This window comes from Gadus chalcogrammus, chromosome 12 (genome assembly GCF_026213295.1).
Source record: "Gadus chalcogrammus isolate NIFS_2021 chromosome 12, NIFS_Gcha_1.0, whole genome shotgun sequence".
Classification (NCBI taxonomy): Eukaryota; Metazoa; Chordata; class Actinopteri; order Gadiformes; family Gadidae; genus Gadus; species Gadus chalcogrammus.
Genome location: NC_079423.1, coordinates 6585205 through 6602785, shown reverse-complemented (window position 1 = coordinate 6602785; position 17581 = coordinate 6585205). Strand labels below are relative to the sequence as shown.

At 45.1% G+C, this 17581-nt stretch overlaps 15 non-coding genes and 1 pseudogene across 15 annotated transcripts; all 16 read right to left on the bottom strand.

The window, feature by feature from the left end:
- Window positions 1-428: 428 nt before the first annotated feature.
- On the bottom strand, window positions 429-546 carry LOC130394451 (5S ribosomal RNA). The gene has a single exon (XR_008897607.1). It is a non-coding gene; the product is annotated as a 5S ribosomal RNA (ribosomal RNA).
- A 524-nt stretch (window positions 547-1070) lies between these two features.
- LOC130394356 (5S ribosomal RNA) lies at window positions 1071-1189 on the bottom strand. Its single transcript, XR_008897523.1, has one exon. It is a non-coding gene; the product is annotated as a 5S ribosomal RNA (ribosomal RNA).
- Window positions 1190-1716: 527 nt separating this feature from the next.
- Window positions 1717-1835, bottom strand: LOC130394344 (5S ribosomal RNA). Its single transcript, XR_008897512.1, has one exon. It is a non-coding gene; the product is annotated as a 5S ribosomal RNA (ribosomal RNA).
- Window positions 1836-2363: 528 nt separating this feature from the next.
- LOC130394332 (5S ribosomal RNA) lies at window positions 2364-2482 on the bottom strand. Its single transcript, XR_008897501.1, has one exon. It is a non-coding gene; the product is annotated as a 5S ribosomal RNA (ribosomal RNA).
- A 529-nt stretch (window positions 2483-3011) lies between these two features.
- On the bottom strand, window positions 3012-3130 carry LOC130394320 (5S ribosomal RNA). Its single transcript, XR_008897490.1, has one exon. It is a non-coding gene; the product is annotated as a 5S ribosomal RNA (ribosomal RNA).
- A 524-nt stretch (window positions 3131-3654) lies between these two features.
- Window positions 3655-3773, bottom strand: LOC130394308 (5S ribosomal RNA). The gene has a single exon (XR_008897479.1). It is a non-coding gene; the product is annotated as a 5S ribosomal RNA (ribosomal RNA).
- A 513-nt stretch (window positions 3774-4286) lies between these two features.
- On the bottom strand, window positions 4287-4401 carry LOC130396280 (5S ribosomal RNA; annotated as a pseudogene).
- A 7677-nt stretch (window positions 4402-12078) lies between these two features.
- Window positions 12079-12197, bottom strand: LOC130394295 (5S ribosomal RNA). Its single transcript, XR_008897467.1, has one exon. It is a non-coding gene; the product is annotated as a 5S ribosomal RNA (ribosomal RNA).
- A 529-nt stretch (window positions 12198-12726) lies between these two features.
- On the bottom strand, window positions 12727-12845 carry LOC130394282 (5S ribosomal RNA). Its single transcript, XR_008897456.1, has one exon. It is a non-coding gene; the product is annotated as a 5S ribosomal RNA (ribosomal RNA).
- A 529-nt stretch (window positions 12846-13374) lies between these two features.
- On the bottom strand, window positions 13375-13493 carry LOC130394270 (5S ribosomal RNA). The gene has a single exon (XR_008897445.1). It is a non-coding gene; the product is annotated as a 5S ribosomal RNA (ribosomal RNA).
- Window positions 13494-14021: 528 nt separating this feature from the next.
- LOC130394257 (5S ribosomal RNA) lies at window positions 14022-14140 on the bottom strand. Its single transcript, XR_008897434.1, has one exon. It is a non-coding gene; the product is annotated as a 5S ribosomal RNA (ribosomal RNA).
- A 529-nt stretch (window positions 14141-14669) lies between these two features.
- Window positions 14670-14788, bottom strand: LOC130394245 (5S ribosomal RNA). Its single transcript, XR_008897423.1, has one exon. It is a non-coding gene; the product is annotated as a 5S ribosomal RNA (ribosomal RNA).
- Window positions 14789-15317: 529 nt separating this feature from the next.
- On the bottom strand, window positions 15318-15436 carry LOC130394233 (5S ribosomal RNA). The gene has a single exon (XR_008897412.1). It is a non-coding gene; the product is annotated as a 5S ribosomal RNA (ribosomal RNA).
- Window positions 15437-15965: 529 nt separating this feature from the next.
- On the bottom strand, window positions 15966-16084 carry LOC130394221 (5S ribosomal RNA). Its single transcript, XR_008897401.1, has one exon. It is a non-coding gene; the product is annotated as a 5S ribosomal RNA (ribosomal RNA).
- Window positions 16085-16613: 529 nt separating this feature from the next.
- Window positions 16614-16732, bottom strand: LOC130394209 (5S ribosomal RNA). The gene has a single exon (XR_008897390.1). It is a non-coding gene; the product is annotated as a 5S ribosomal RNA (ribosomal RNA).
- Window positions 16733-17261: 529 nt separating this feature from the next.
- Window positions 17262-17380, bottom strand: LOC130394197 (5S ribosomal RNA). The gene has a single exon (XR_008897379.1). It is a non-coding gene; the product is annotated as a 5S ribosomal RNA (ribosomal RNA).
- Window positions 17381-17581: the final 201 nt, after the last annotated feature.

The following is a 17581-nucleotide window of genomic DNA, read 5'->3' as shown; positions in this document are numbered from 1 at the left end:
AGTTAGAATAAACCGCAGTAATTGATTCAGTAGGACTCCTTATCCATGTAAACGATCATGGTGACATCTGAATTCATTAATTATCTGAATACACATGCGTGTGCGTGTGAAGTTAAATGTTTGAACCAAGGTTAACGGTTAAAGTGTCAGAGAATGGGTGGTGATTTTTTGATGTCCTCCATGATCGAAGTGAGCGTGCGTGTTTGTGTTGGTGAAAGTTAAGTTAAGAAATGTACAACTGTCGTTCAGCTCTCTGGTGCTCCCTGCTGGCAGTATCACTATACTGTCCTCATGTTTCACAAAAATAGTTTTGAGAGACGTTGTCAGTTTTTGTATGTGTTAAATCCTCCAAAGCGTTGGCAGTAAACATCAGGTCACGGTACGCCACGGTAGGCCACGGAGGCAATGAGCTCGAGTTGAAAAAGAAAAGCTTACAGCACTGGTATTCCCAGGCGGTCTCCCATCCAAGTACTAACCAGGCCCGACCCTGCTTAGCTTCCGAGATCAGACGAGATCGGGCGTGTTCAGGGTGGTATGGCCGTAAGCAATTAGTGCAGGCGCAAACCAGGTTTTAACAGTAGCACATAAGGAGTGAGAAAGCTGCTGAGGCTCGACGTACACTTTTACAAAAACAATCATTAGTTAGATATAAACGGCAGTAAATGATTCAGTAGGACTCCTTATCCATGTAAACGATCATTGTGACATCTGAATTCATTAATTATCTGAATACACTGCGTGTGCGTGTGATGTTAAATGTTTGAACCAAGGTTAACGGTTAAAGTGTCAGAGAATGGGTGGTGATTTTTTGACGTCCTCCCATGATCTGAAGTGAGCGTGGTGTTTGTGTTGGTGAAAGTTTAAGAAATGTACAACTGTCGGTTCAGCTCTCTGGTGCTCCCTGCTGGCAGTATCACTATACTGTCCTCATGTTTCACAAAAATAGTTTTGAGAGACGTTGTCAGTTTTTGTATGTTGCTTAAATCCTCCAAAGCGGTTGGCAGTAAACATCAGGTCACGGTACGCCACGGTAGGCCACGGAGGCAATGAGCTCGAGTTGAAAAAGAAAAAGCTTACAGCACCTGGTATTCCCAGGCGGTCTCCCATCCAAGTACTAACCAGGCCCGACCCTGCTTAGCTTCCGAGATCAGACGAGATCGGGCGTGTTCAGGGTGGTATGGCCGTAAGCAATTAGTGCAGGCGCAAAACCAGGTTTTATACAGTAGCACATAAGGAGTGAGAAAGCTGCTGAGGCTCGACGTTACACTTTACAAAAACAATCATTAGTTAGATATAAACGGCAGTAATTGATTCAGTAGGACTCCTTATCCATGTAAACGATCATTGTGACATCTGAATTCATTAATTATCTGAAATACACTGCGTGTGCGTGTGATGTTAAATGTTTGAACCAAGGTTAACGGTTAAAGTGTCAGAGAATGGGTGGTGATTTTTTGACGTCCTCCCATGATCTGAAGATGAGCGTTTGTTTGTGTTGGTGAAAGTTTAAGAAATGTACAACTGTCGGTTCAGCTCTCTGGTGCTCCCTGCTGGCAGTATCACTATACTGTCCTCATGTTTCACAAAAATAGTTTTGAGAGACGTTGTCAGTTTTTGTATGTTGCTTAAATCCTCCAAAGCGGTTGGCAGTAAACATCAGGTCACGGTACGCCACGGTAGGCCACGGAGTCAATGAGCTCGAGTTGAAAAAGAAAAAGCTTACAGCACCTGGTATTCCCAGGCGGTCTCCCATCCAAGTACTAACCAGGCCCGACCCTGCTTAGCTTCCGAGATCAGACGAGATCGGGCGTGTTCAGGGTGGTATGGCCGTAAGCAATTAGTGCAGGCGCAAAACCAGGTTTTATACAGTAGCACATAAGGAGTGAGAAAGCTGCTGAGGCTCGACGTTACACTTTACAAAAACAATCATTAGTTAGATATAAACGGCAGTAATTGATTCAGTAGGACTCCTTATCCATGTAAACGATCATTGTGACATCTGAATTCATTAATTATCTGAAATACACTGCGTGTGCGTGTGATGTTAAATGTTTGAACCAAGGTTAACGGTTAAAGTGTCAGAGAATGGGTGGTGATTTTTTGACGTCCTCCCATGATCTGAAGTGAGCGTGCGTGTTTGTGTTGGTGAAAGTTTAAGAAATGTACAACTGTCGGTTCAGCTCTCTGGTGCTCCCTGCTGGCAGTATCACTATACTGTCCTCATGTTTCACAAAAATAGTTTTGAGAGACGTTGTCAGTTTTTGTATGTTGCTTAAATCCTCCAAAGCGGTTGGCAGTAAACATCAGGTCACGGTACGCCACGGTAGGCCACGGAGCCAATGAGCTCGAGTTGAAAAAGAAAAAGCTTACAGCACCTGGTATTCCCAGGCGGTCTCCCATCCAAGTACTAACCAGGCCCGACCCTGCTTAGCTTCCGAGATCAGACGAGATCGGGCGTGTTCAGGGTGGTATGGCCGTAAGCAATTAGTGCAGGCGCAAAACCAGGTTTTATACAGTAGCACATAAGGAGTGAGAAAGCTGCTGAGGCTCGACGTTACACTTTTACAAAAACAATCATTAGTTAGATATAAACGGCAGTAATTGATTCAGTAGGACTCCTTATCCATGTAAACGATCATTGTGACATCTGAATTCATTAATTATCTGAAATACACTGCGTGTGCGTGTGATGTTAAATGTTTGAACCAAGGTTAACGGTTAAAGTGTCAGAGAATGGGTGGTGATTTTTTGACGTCCTCCCATGATCTGAAGTGAGCGTGCGTGTTTGTGTTGGTGAAAGTTTAAGAAATGTACAACTGTCGGTTCAGCTCTCTGGTGCTCCCTGCTGGCAGTATCACTATACTGTCCTCATGTTTCACAAAAATAGTTTTGAGAGACGTTGTCAGTTTTTGTATGTTGCTTAAATCCTCCAAAGCGGTTGGCAGTAAACATCAGGTCACGGTACGCCACGGTAGGCCACGGAGTCAATGAGCTCGAGTTGAAAAAGAAAAAGCTTACAGCACCTGGTATTCCCAGGCGGTCTCCCATCCAAGTACTAACCAGGCCCGACCCTGCTTAGCTTCCGAGATCAGACGAGATCGGGCGTGTTCAGGGTGGTATGGCCGTAAGCAATTAGTGCAGGCGCAAAACCAGGTTTTATACAGTAGCACATAAGGAGTGAGAAAGCTGCTGGCTCGACGTTACACTTTTACAAAAACAATCATTAGTTAGATATAAACGGCAGTAATTGATTCAGTAGGACTCCTTATCCATGTAAACGATCATTGTGACATCTGAATTCATTAATTATCTGAAATACACTGCGTGTGCGTGTGATGTTAAATGTTTGAACCAAGGTTAACGGTTAAAGTGTCAGAGAATGGGTGGTGATTTTTTGACGTCCTCCCATGATCTGAAGTGAGCGTGCGTGTTTGTGTTGGTGAAAGTTTAAGAAATGTACAACTGTCGGTTCAGCTCTCTGGTGCTCCCTGCTGGCAGTATCACTATACTGTCCTCATGTTTCACAAAAATAGTTTTGAGAGACGTTGTCAGTTTTTGTATGTTGAGATCCTCCAAAGCGGTTGGCAGTAAACATCAGGTCACGGTACGCCACGGTAGGCCACGGAGGCAATGAGCTCGAGTTGAAAAAGAAAAAGCTTACAGCACCTGGTATTCCCAGGCGGTCTCCCATCCAAGTACTAACCAGGCCCGACCCTGCTTAGCTTCCGAGATCAGACGAGATCGGGCGTGTTCAGGGTGGTATGGCCGTAAGCAATTAGTGCAGGCGCAAAACCAGGTTTTATACAGTAGCACATAAGGAGTGAGAAAGCTGCTGAGGCTCGACGTTACACTTTACAAAAACAATCATTAGTTAGATATAAACGGCAGTAATTGATTCAGTAGGACTCCTTATCCATGTAAACGATCATTGTGACATCTGAATTCATTAATTATCTGAAATACACTGCGTGTGCGTGTGATGTTAAATGTTTGAACCAAGGTAACGGTTTAAAGTGTCAGAGAATGGGTGGTGCTTTTTGCGTCCTCCCATGATCTGAAGTGGCGTGCGTGTTTGTGTTGGTGAAAGTTTAAGAAATGTACAACTATCGGTTCAGCTCTCTGGTGCTCCCTGCTGGCAGTATCACTATACTGTCCTCATGTTTCACAACAAATAGTTTTGAGAGACGTTGTCAGTTTTGTATGTTGCTTAAATCCTCCAAAGCGGTTGGCAGTAAAACATCAGTCACGGGTACGCACGGAGTCAATGAGCTCGAGTTGAAAAGAAAAGCTTACAGCACTGGTATTCCCAGGCGGTCTCCCATCCAAGTACTAACAGGCCCTGACCCTGCTTAGCTTCGAGATCAGACGAGATCGGCGTGTTCAGGGTGGTATGGCCGAAGCAATTAGTGCAGGCGCAAACCAGGTTTATACAGTAGCACATAAGGAGTGAGAAAGCTGCTGAAGGCTTCGACAGTTACACTTTTACAAAAATAACAATCCTATAGTTTAGATATAACTGCAGTAATTGATTCATAGACTCCATATCCATGTACGATCATTGACATCTGAATTACATTAATTAATCTGAAAATAGCCTGCGTGGGCGTGTGATGTTTAAAGTGTTTGAACCAAGGTTAGCAGGTTAAGAGTGTCCAGAGAAGTGGTGGTGAGTTTTGACGGCCTCCCATGTACTGAAGTGAGCGTGCATGTTTGTGTTGGTGAAAGTTTAAGAAAGTGTACAACTGTCGGGGTCAGCCTCTGTTGCTCCCTGCCTTGGCAGTATCACTTATAACTGTCCTCATGTTTCACAAAAATAGTTTTGAGAGACGTTGTCAGTTTTTGTAGGTTGCGTAAATTCCTCCAAAGCGGTTGCCAGTAAACAGCAGGTCACGGTACAGCCACGGAAGTCAATGAAGCTCGAGTTGAAAAGAAAAAGCTTAACAGCACCGTGGTATTCCCAGGCGGTCTCCCCATCCAAGTACTAACCAGAGCCCGACCCTGGCTTAGCTTCCGAGCATCATAGGACGAGATCTAGGCGGTGTTCAGGGTGGTATGGCCATAAGCAATTAAGAGGTGAAGGGCGCAAAACCAGTTTTTATACAGGGTAGGCACATCAGGAGTGAGAACGCTTGCTGAGGCTCGACTTTACACTCTTACAAAAACAATCATAGTTAAATAAACGCAGTAATTGATTCAGTAGGACTCCTTATCCTGTAAAGGGGGGGGGCGATCATTGTGACATCTGAATTCATTAATTATTGAAATACCTGCGTGTGCGTGTGATGTTAAATGTTTGAAACCAAGGTTAACGTTAAGTGTCAAGAATGGGTGGTTGATTTTTTGACGTCCTCCCATGATCTGAAGTGCGTGTTTGTGTTGGTGAAAGTTTAAGAAATGTACAACTGTCGGTTCAGCTCTCTGGTGCTCCCTGCTGGCAGTATCACTATACTGTCCTCATGTTTCACAAAATAGTTTGAGAGACGTTGTCAGTTTTGTATGTTGCTTAAATCCTCCAAAGCGGTTGGCAGTAAACATCAGGTCACGGTACGCCACGGTAAGGCACGGAGCAATGAGCTCGAGTTGAAAAAGAAAAAGCTTACAGCACCTGGTATTCCCAGGCGGTCTCCATCCAAGTACTAACCAGGCCCGACCCGCTTAGCTTCTGAGATCAGACGAGATCGGGCGTGTTTTTTTTTTAATCTTTTTTATTATCAAAATATATTCATTTTATACAATTACGCATCATTTATATATATCAAATAAAAGTAAATGAAAAACTCCCCAAATTAAACCACAAACCGCACAAACAATTAACTAAACACACTTTCTCTTTTAAATTAAATAAGAACCACACAAGCAAAAACAGTATCTTTTTCCCATACACTACCCTCGAAATTACCGCCCCTCAGTCCCAAAGCACAAACCGAACAGCCCAAACCCAGAATTTTTAACCTCGAACATTTACCCACAAAATTAAACACCCTCATCGAAAAAAAAAACACACAAAACCAAAATCCCACACAAAACTCCCTCGCTCTCCCACCTCCAAATTATGCCACCCCCTTTAAACACCAATCCAACCCCAAACGGTGCCCTGCTCAGATCCATACAATTCCCATTCTCATTCACACCACATACTCCCGCACTCTCTACAAACATACTCCACAAACAAAGCCTCGTCCACAACATACAGCATTCGTAAGTGTCTTTCCATCATTCACAAACCAGCTCAATGCATCCCAACTTTCTCCTTCATACAGCGCAAATTGCGCCTGTTAAAATCGCCTCCTTGCAAATCCCAAATCATATTGATCATTTTCAATTTCATATTTCCTACTCACTCCAAGAGTCAGACAATTCCCACCCCCGTTCCACCCAGCATCTCCCACACTGCACCTCGCCAGCAGCCCCTTGATTTTTCCCAGAATTCCCACTCGCAACAATACACAAAAATGTGATTCACGTCTTCATCCCACTTTCCACACCATACTTCCTCCCATACACTCCCCTGTGCATTGGTGCAGGATGATGCATGTGAAATCCTCCTGTGCCTTATCTTGAATCAAGATCAATATTGCATGCGTGTGGCGGTATGTTAATGTACTTCCACAAAATGTTGGGTGTAATGTCCGGATATGTGTCTGCCCATTACTCTCACATGTGGGTTTTTGCACTCTATGTGTCAATGCATGCTTGTCCAAACTTTGTCTTGACATCAGTAATGGCGTGTGACACCTCCCCCCCCAGGCACAGGAAGATTCCCACCACATTCATCCTGCCCACCCTCCCCTTATTTTAAACCCGTCCCCCATTCACTCATCACACACTCTTCCCACTCTCTCCAACACTTTCACAATCACTCCCCTCCTATATGTTATCCCCCTCTATCTCTATCCTAATCACTCTTTCTTTATCCCATCTCCTCCTGTCCGACTAGATCTCCCACCCGCTTCAGCCCCGCCCCTCAAGAGCCACGCTCTTGATGCCCCCTACCCTCCGCCCCCTTGTTTAAAAGTATGGGCTGGAGAGGAAAGGTAGCCTCATCACAGACGCTCTTGCTCGCATACGAGTGCGTCTTATGAAACAGCAGGAACCACGCGTTGAGCACCTCCTGGAAGAACCGCGGCAGATGTGCATATGCCGCTGCGTTCTGCGTCTGCAACAATTGTCATCACTTAAGAGACCAAATGTGCTCAGCCACTGGCTGAAGTGGCCCTTCCAGGCCGCCCTCCCGACTTGCATCCCTAAATTGCCTATCAATTTAGTTCGTAACGCAGTTCTTTTTGCGAGTACGTCCATCAATCCTAGCCCACCCTGATCATTGACCCTTATCAGCGTTCTATGCGCTATACTGGCTGCTTTGCTCCTCCAAATAAAGTCTCTAACGACTTTGGCAATCTTCTGCTCAGCCCAAGTCGGAAGCGCAAAAGTGCTCAAGGCAGATTCACACTGCGACAACCACTAGAGCATTGGTGACGGCCACCCTTCCCCTCAACAGCAGCCCCTAGCCCTCCACATACTCAGGGTCTTTGCATACGCCCAATAACTCCTCACGTCAAATCATCGCATTCATTCTCATCACTACCAACATACACTCCGAGCACTTTTCTTTGATTCTCCCACTAACTTTGAATCCCATTTGTTCTCTAGGTCTTTGTTCCTACCCATCCCCATTATTTCAGATTTCCTCCATATTAATTTTTGCTCCTGAAGCTCTCTCATACGTTTCTATATGTTTCAAACACTATATCCACATCCACTCTCACTTTTTACCATTACATTAATATCATCCGCATACTGCATTAAATAATTTTTCCCTTACTATTCCACACACTCTTTTGTCATTCAAAATTAAAGCCGCCAACGGCTCCGCCACCATGCTATAGAGCAGTGCTGACATTGGGCAGCCCTGCCTCACTGACCTCTTGACATCGAAAGAGTCAGTCAGAGCACCAGTACACTTAATTTTACTCTTAGCCCCCCCATAGAGCAATCCCACCCACCCCCTTAATTTAGTCCCAAGTCCAAGTTCTCTCCAGTACCCCTCCCCACAAAATCCTGATCCACCCTATCAAACAGCTTTGTTTAAATCAATCCCCAGCCACAATCCTCCCTCCCCTTCCATATCTCTAACTACCTGTTTTATTGTTAATATCGAATCCCCATGTCCCTCCCCGAATGCTATACGCGTGAGTTGGACCTATTACTGAGCCTATTACCTCCCTCATTCTATTCGCAAGTATCTTAGCAATAATTTATAGTCAGTGTATGAGTAGACTGATTGGCCTATAGTTATCAAGATTTTGTTATCACCCTTATTTTTATAAAAAATCGTAATTATGCCTAATCCCATACTCTCCGGGAGCCAGCCTGTTTTCTCCACATACTTGCAGAGTTTTTTCAACCACCGGAGCCAGAATTCCCTTAAAGCCGACGTAAAACTCGGCTGTCAGACCATCACTCCCCGGGCTCTTATTCTTGTTTAGTCCATCAATAGCACTATAAATCTCTTGCACAGAAAATTCACAATCGCACCAAGCACTATCCTCCCTACTTAAAGTCCTCTCCAGTGCCTCTAAGGCCTCTCCCACACTATCCTCATCACATGCATCTTTTTTAAATAAACACTCATATAATCCTAACTACTTTTAATATCTCTCCTTGATCAGTTATTATTGACCACCATTATCTAATACCTCCTTTATCTCCGTTTTATTTGTTTTTGTTTTTCACCCAAAACCCAGGAAAAGGCTGTGCTCCTTTCCCCTTCGTTACATATATTGTATCCGTGCTTCTAATAGCCAGCCCCTCTACACTTCGCTACCCATCTAAGGCACTCAATTTTTCTTTAAATCCACATATTTTTCCGTACAATATTACCCTCCTCATCTAACAGTGTAATTCCTCATTTAGTTGTTTTCTCAAATGAACCTCCTCTGCATTTCCCTTTTCCTTTTTCTATACCATACCTGACACATTTGTTTTTTAATTCTTATTTTCACACTCTCCCACCACACACTCATATTCGCTCATCATTCCATTCATCCATCGTTCTCTGCAAAAAAAACCCCATGCTCTTCATAACACAGCATCTCCAAAAAGCTGGCATTAAAGCACAAGGCCTCTGTTGACACTCCCTCCCTCCTCCCACCTCTAACCTAATCCCACGCTGGTCACTCCAGGTATTATTGAGGTATTCCACACTCTTAATTAATTTAAACATACCACTTTGTACCAAACACAAAGTCAATCCTACTCTGTTTCAGAGTATTAGCAACAAGTTGCCTCCTTGAAAAAACCTTTTCCCACGGGTAGGACTCTCCATATGTTCTACCAATTGATAGTTCTCCATCAAGTCCCTAAAGGGTTTGCCTAGTGCTGTCCCCTTTAAACGTATTGTTACTCGATAAATCAGACCGAGTCAAAATAACATTAAAATCCCCCACAATCATACAGTTAGGGTTGCACCACACATTTAAACCAGCCAAAAAAACCCTCCTCTCCTTCCTCCCCATTGGGTGCATGTAAAATTAATTATTCTAAGTTCCCTCCCCTCATAAACACAATCAACAACTAACAACCTCCCCTCTAAATCTCTATGACTAAATTAATCCCCGTTATTTTAGCCCTATTAAAACATATTGCCACTCCCTGGCCCTGGGAGTCCCTTCAGAAAAATAAATCTGGCCTTTCCACTGGCTTTCTACTCCTATTCAGTAGGTTGTCATCCCACCTAGTTTCCTGTAAACACAAATATCAGCTCTTATGTCCAATATGGCATTTCTTTTATATTCAGTTCTCATACCGTTCGCATTCAGGGAAAAAATAACAAGCCATAAATAATAAAAATAAAATAAGGAAAAACCAACGAAAAAGAGCCAGCTAGCACAAATAACCTCATCAAAAAATTAACAATTCTATTCTTCTTCCCACTCCCCTCCGTCTTTTGCTTTGCGGACATCCTTTTTTTTCGCCTCCCTTAGCTCCTCCATGTCCATATCACTCCCCGAGCTCCCCTCCCTCACAGTATTATCACAAAATCCCCACTCTCACCCACCTCATCATTGCCCCAAATCATTTTAAGTACAGTTTTCACCGTCCCATCCCCAAACATTCTTACCCCTTCCCGTCTTTCACCTCTGCCTCTCACGCTCCTGTCTCCCTGCCGCCGCGGCAGGCCCTCGCTCGCTCCTCCCCTCAGGTCCGCAGGCTGGCCCGAGGTGAGCTCCTCCTCCAGCAACGTGGGGAATTCATCCCCCCCAGAGGCACCGTCCCGGTCCATGCTCGCGCCCATGCCCTCCTCCTCGTCCTCACCACCACCGTCATCCGGCGCCCCCGGTTCGTCACCATCCAGCTCGCCGCCGTCCTCCTCCGCCTCCTTCTCCACCGGGCATATACAGTCTCTCTCTCTCCTCCGGCATGTCAGACACTTTGCCACCCCAGTGGCACACTCCCGAGCGTAGTGGCCCTGGCATCCGCAATTATGACAGGTTAAAATCCGGGCACTCACGCAGGATGTGGCCCGGCTGCATACAGCTCCTACAAACCTTCATCTGGCGGTCGTGGATTACTCTAAAGTATTCAACACCCGTTGCGGTATTGAATTTAGTGGAATATGGCAGGATTGCACGAGCTCATTAAATTTGACCCGTACAATCCTTGTACCATCGGCAATATTGGTGCCCGGCCACATCCTCCTCTTGATTGACGAAAGCGCCCGGACTCCCCACCCACTTAGTTTATCCAGGATTTTCCGCATCAGAAATGTATGCTGGCAGGGTAAGAAAGGAAACCACCAGCTCGTCATTACATAGTTCTCTGGCAATAATCCTAGTGTTGTGTATTTTAAACCCATCGAGCAGACGGTCCTTCCCCCTCTCTCCGCACACCGTCACCTCCAGCTTCCCGAGGGCCAGCACCCTACAGGCCCGGATTTCTCCGCACACGACCGCCATAGCCTTCATTAATTCTCCTATGGGTATAACGTCCCCGCACTGCTCCACGCAAACCGTGAGCCTCCTCTCATACATGCGCTCTACCTTCTTAATCCCGTCCACTGTTTCTCCACCAGCCACCTGCTCTTGCCCGCCTCCAGCCGCCTTGCCGTTCCCATCTCCCCCGCTCTCCTCCTTCTCTCCTTTCTCCTCCCGACTCCTCCGCAACACTCCTTCCTCCTCGCAACCCGCCAGCTTTTCCGTCCTCCTCCACCTCAAGTCCTGCTCCATTCACTGTCCCTCCAGCTCGCTGCCCGCCGGCACTCATTTCGCCCGGTGGCTTCGCCGAAGCTAGGCCCCGGATCATCTCCGCCTCCACCTTTGAAAAAAAACAAAAACGACTGGAAAAGTATATATATAATAACTCAGAGCGATCCCCCAACAGTCTATGACTGCGGGGGACGAAAAAAACACAAAATAACTGGCTTGTTAGACCAGATAGCAACACTCCAAAATTCTCTCCACCAGAACAAACAATTTACCATGCGGCTGTCCAAAAAAAAACACTACGTACTCCAACACTGTAGGGGGCGTCAGGGTGGTATGGCCGTAAGCAATTAGTGCAGGCGCAAAACCAGGTTTTATACAGTAGCACATAAGGAGTGAGAAAGCTGCTGAGGCTCGACGTTACACTTTTACAAAAACAATCATTAGTTAGATATAAACGGCAGTAATTGATTCAGTAGGACTCCTTATCCATGTAAACGATCATTGTGACATCTGAATTCATTAATTATCTGAAATACACTGCGTGTGCGTGTGATGTTAAATGTTTGAACCAAGGTTAACGGTTAAAGTGTCAGAGAATGGGTGGTGATTTTTTGACGTCCTCCCATGATCTGAAGTGAGCGTGCGTGTTTGTGTTGGTGAAAGTTTAAGAAATGTACAACTGTCGGTTCAGCTCTCTGGTGCTCCCTGCTGGCAGTATCACTATACTGTCCTCATGTTTCACAAAAATAGTTTTGAGAGACGTTGTCAGTTTTTGTATGTTGCTTAAATCCTCCAAAGCGGTTGGCAGTAAACATCAGGTCACGGTACGCCACGGTAGGCCACGGAGTCAATGAGCTCGAGTTGAAAAAGAAAAAGCTTACAGCACCTGGTATTCCCAGGCGGTCTCCCATCCAAGTACTAACCAGGCCCGACCCTGCTTAGCTTCCGAGATCAGACGAGATCGGGCGTGTTCAGGGTGGTATGGCCGTAAGCAATTAGTGCAGGCGCAAAACCAGGTTTTATACAGTAGCACATAAGGAGTGAGAAAGCTGCTGAGGCTCGACGTTACACTTTTACAAAAACAATCATTAGTTAGATATAAACGGCAGTAATTGATTCAGTAGGACTCCTTATCCATGTAAACGATCATTGTGACATCTGAATTCATTAATTATCTGAAATACACTGCGTGTGCGTGTGATGTTAAATGTTTGAACCAAGGTTAACGGTTAAAGTGTCAGAGAATGGGTGGTGATTTTTTGACGTCCTCCCATGATCTGAAGTGAGCGTGCGTGTTTGTGTTGGTGAAAGTTTAAGAAATGTACAACTGTCGGTTCAGCTCTCTGGTGCTCCCTGCTGGCAGTATCACTATACTGTCCTCATGTTTCACAAAAATAGTTTTGAGAGACGTTGTCAGTTTTTGTATGTTGCTTAAATCCTCCAAAGCGGTTGGCAGTAAACATCAGGTCACGGTACGCCACGGTAGGCCACGGAGTCAATGAGCTCGAGTTGAAAAAGAAAAAGCTTACAGCACCTGGTATTCCCAGGCGGTCTCCCATCCAAGTACTAACCAGGCCCGACCCTGCTTAGCTTCCGAGATCAGACGAGATCGGGCGTGTTCAGGGTGGTATGGCCGTAAGCAATTAGTGCAGGCGCAAAACCAGGTTTTATACAGTAGCACATAAGGAGTGAGAAAGCTGCTGAGGCTCGACGTTACACTTTTACAAAAACAATCATTAGTTAGATATAAACGGCAGTAATTGATTCAGTAGGACTCCTTATCCATGTAAACGATCATTGTGACATCTGAATTCATTAATTATCTGAAATACACTGCGTGTGCGTGTGATGTTAAATGTTTGAACCAAGGTTAACGGTTAAAGTGTCAGAGAATGGGTGGTGATTTTTTGACGTCCTCCCATGATCTGAAGTGAGCGTGCGTGTTTGTGTTGGTGAAAGTTTAAGAAATGTACAACTGTCGGTTCAGCTCTCTGGTGCTCCCTGCTGGCAGTATCACTATACTGTCCTCATGTTTCACAAAAATAGTTTTGAGAGACGTTGTCAGTTTTTGTATGTTGCTTAAATCCTCCAAAGCGGTTGGCAGTAAACATCAGGTCACGGTACGCCACGGTAGGCCACGGAGTCAATGAGCTCGAGTTGAAAAAGAAAAAGCTTACAGCACCTGGTATTCCCAGGCGGTCTCCCATCCAAGTACTAACCAGGCCCGACCCTGCTTAGCTTCCGAGATCAGACGAGATCGGGCGTGTTCAGGGTGGTATGGCCGTAAGCAATTAGTGCAGGCGCAAAACCAGGTTTTATACAGTAGCACATAAGGAGTGAGAAAGCTGCTGAGGCTCGACGTTACACTTTTACAAAAACAATCATTAGTTAGATATAAACGGCAGTAATTGATTCAGTAGGACTCCTTATCCATGTAAACGATCATTGTGACATCTGAATTCATTAATTATCTGAAATACACTGCGTGTGCGTGTGATGTTAAATGTTTGAACCAAGGTTAACGGTTAAAGTGTCAGAGAATGGGTGGTGATTTTTTGACGTCCTCCCATGATCTGAAGTGAGCGTGCGTGTTTGTGTTGGTGAAAGTTTAAGAAATGTACAACTGTCGTTTCAGCTCTCTGGTGCTCCCTGCTGGCAGTATCACTATACTGTCCTCATGTTTCACAAAAATAGTTTTGAGAGACGTTGTCAGTTTTTGTATGTTGCTTAAATCCTCCAAAGCGGTTGGCAGTAAACATCAGGTCACGGTACGCCACGGTAGGCCACGGAGTCAATGAGCTCGAGTTGAAAAAGAAAAGCTTACAGCACCTGGTATTCCCAGGCGGTCTCCCATCCAAGTACTAACCAGGCCCGACCCTGCTTAGCTTCCGAGATCAGACGAGATCGGGCGTGTTCAGGGTGGTATGGCCGTAAGCAATTAGTGCAGGCGCAAAACCAGGTTTTATACAGTAGCACATAAGGAGTGAGAAAGCTGCTGAGGCTCGACGTTACACTTTTACAAAAACAATCATTAGTTAGATATAAACGGCAGTAATTGATTCAGTAGGACTCCTTATCCATGTAAACGATCATTGTGACATCTGAATTCATTAATTATCTGAAATACACTGCGTGTGCGTGTGATGTTAAATGTTTGAACCAAGGTTAACGGTTAAAGTGTCAGAGAATGGGTGGTGATTTTTTGACGTCCTCCCATGATCTGAAGTGAGCGTGCGTGTTTGTGTTGGTGAAAGTTTAAGAAATGTACAACTGTCGGTTCAGCTCTCTGGTGCTCCCTGCTGGCAGTATCACTATACTGTCCTCATGTTTCACAAAAATAGTTTTGAGAGACGTTGTCAGTTTTTGTATGTTGCTTAAATCCTCCAAAGCGGTTGGCAGTAAACATCAGGTCACGGTACGCCACGGTAGGCCACGGAGGCAATGAGCTCGAGTTGAAAAAGAAAAAGCTTACAGCACCTGGTATTCCCAGGCGGTCTCCCATCCAAGTACTAACCAGGCCCGACCCTGCTTAGCTTCCGAGATCAGACGAGATCGGGCGTGTTCAGGGTGGTATGGCCGTAAGCAATTAGTGCAGGCGCAAAACCAGGTTTTATACAGTAGCACATAAGGAGTGAGAAAGCTGCTGAGGCTCGACGTTACACTTTTACAAAAACAATCATTAGTTAGATATAAACGGCAGTAATTGATTCAGTAGGACTCCTTATCCATGTAAACGATCATTGTGACATCTGAATTCATTAATTATCTGAAATACACTGCGTGTGCGTGTGATGTTAAATGTTTGAACCAAGGTTAACGGTTAAAGTGTCAGAGAATGGGTGGTGATTTTTTGACGTCCTCCCATGATCTGAAGTGAGCGTGCGTGTTTGTGTTGGTGAAAGTTTAAGAAATGTACAACTGTCGGTTCAGCTCTCTGGTGCTCCCTGCTGGCAGTATCACTATACTGTCCTCATGTTTCACAAAAATAGTTTTGAGAGACGTTGTCAGTTTTTGTATGTTGCTTAAATCCTCCAAAGCGGTTGGCAGTAAACATCAGGTCACGGTACGCCACGGTAGGCCACGGAGTCAATGAGCTCGAGTTGAAAAAGAAAAAGCTTACAGCACCTGGTATTCCCAGGCGGTCTCCCATCCAAGTACTAACCAGGCCCGACCCTGCTTAGCTTCCGAGATCAGACGAGATCGGGCGTGTTCAGGGTGGTATGGCCGTAAGCAATTAGTGCAGGCGCAAAACCAGGTTTTATACAGTAGCACATAAGGAGTGAGAAAGCTGCTGAGGCTCGACGTTACACTTTTACAAAAACAATCATTAGTTAGATATAAACGGCAGTAATTGATTCAGTAGGACTCCTTATCCATGTAAACGATCATTGTGACATCTGAATTCATTAATTATCTGAAATACACTGCGTGTGCGTGTGATGTTAAATGTTTGAACCAAGGTTAACGGTTAAAGTGTCAGAGAATGGGTGGTGATTTTTTGACGTCCTCCCATGATCTGAAGTGAGCGTGCGTGTTTGTGTTGGTGAAAGTTTAAGAAATGTACAACTGTCGGTTCAGCTCTCTGGTGCTCCCTGCTGGCAGTATCACTATACTGTCCTCATGTTTCACAAAAATAGTTTTGAGAGACGTTGTCAGTTTTTGTATGTTGCTTAAATCCTCCAAAGCGGTTGGCAGTAAACATCAGGTCACGGTACGCCACGGTAGGCCACGGAGTCAATGAGCTCGAGTTGAAAAAGAAAAAGCTTACAGCACCTGGTATTCCCAGGCGGTCTCCCATCCAAGTACTAACCAGGCCCGACCCTGCTTAGCTTCCGAGATCAGACGAGATCGGGCGTGTTCAGGGTGGTATGGCCGTAAGCAATTAGTGCAGGCGCAAAACCAGGTTTTATACAGTAGCACATAAGGAGTGAGAAAGCTGCTGAGGCTCGACGTTACACTTTTACAAAAACAATCATTAGTTAGATATAAACGGCAGTAATTGATTCAGTAGGACTCCTTATCCATGTAAACGATCATTGTGACATCTGAATTCATTAATTATCTGAAATACACTGCGTGTGCGTGTGATGTTAAATGTTTGAACCAAGGTTAACGGTTAAAGTGTCAGAGAATGGGTGGTGATTTTTTGACGTCCTCCCATGATCTGAAGTGAGCGTGCGTGTTTGTGTTGGTGAAAGTTTAAGAAATGTACAACTGTCGGTTCAGCTCTCTGGTGCTCCCTGCTGGCAGTATCACTATACTGTCCTCATGTTTCACAAAAATAGTTTTGAGAGACGTTGTCAGTTTTTGTATGTTGCTTAAATCCTCCAAAGCGGTTGGCAGTAAACATCAGGTCACGGTACGCCACGGTAGGCCACGGAGGCAATGAGCTCGAGTTGAAAAAGAAAAAGCTTACAGCACCTGGTATTCCCAGGCGGTCTCCCATCCAAGTACTAACCAGGCCCGACCCTGCTTAGCTTCCGAGATCAGACGAGATCGGGCGTGTTCAGGGTGGTATGGCCGTAAGCAATTAGTGCAGGCGCAAAACCAGGTTTTATACAGTAGCACATAAGGAGTGAGAAAGCTGCTGAGGCTCGACGTTACACTCTTACAAAAACAATCATTAGTTAGATATAAACGGCAGTAATTGATTCAGTAGGACTCCTTATCCATGTAAACGATCATTGTGACATCTGAATTCATTAATTATCTGAAATACACTGCGTGTGCGTGTGATGTTAAATGTTTGAACCAAGGTTAACGGTTAAAGTGTCAGAGAATGGGTGGTGATTTTTTGACGTCCTCCCATGATCTGAAGTGAGCGTGCGTGTTTGTGTTGGTGAAAGTTTAAGAAATGTACAACTGTCGGTTCAGCTCTCTGGTGCTCCCTGCTGGCAGTATCACTATACTGTCCTCATGTTTCACAAAAATAGTTTTGAGAGACGTTGTCAGTTTTTGTATGTTGCTTAAATCCTCCAAAGCGGTTGGCAGTAAACATCAGGTCACGGTACGCCACGGTAGGCCACGGAGGCAATGAGCTCGAGTTGAAAAAGAAAAAGCTTACAGCACCTGGTATTCCCAGGCGGTCTCCCATCCAAGTACTAACCAGGCCCGACCCTGCTTAGCTTCCGAGATCAGACGAGATCGGGCGTGTTCAGGGTGGTATGGCCGTAAGCAATTAGTGCAGGCGCAAAACCAGGTTTTATACAGTAGCACATAAGGAGTGAGAAAGCTGCTGAGGCTCGACGTTACACTCTTACAAAAACAATCATTAGTTAGATATAAACGGCAGTAATTGATTCAGTAGGACTCCATTATCCATGTAAACGATCATTGTGACATCTGAATTCATTAATTATCTGAAATACACTGCGTGT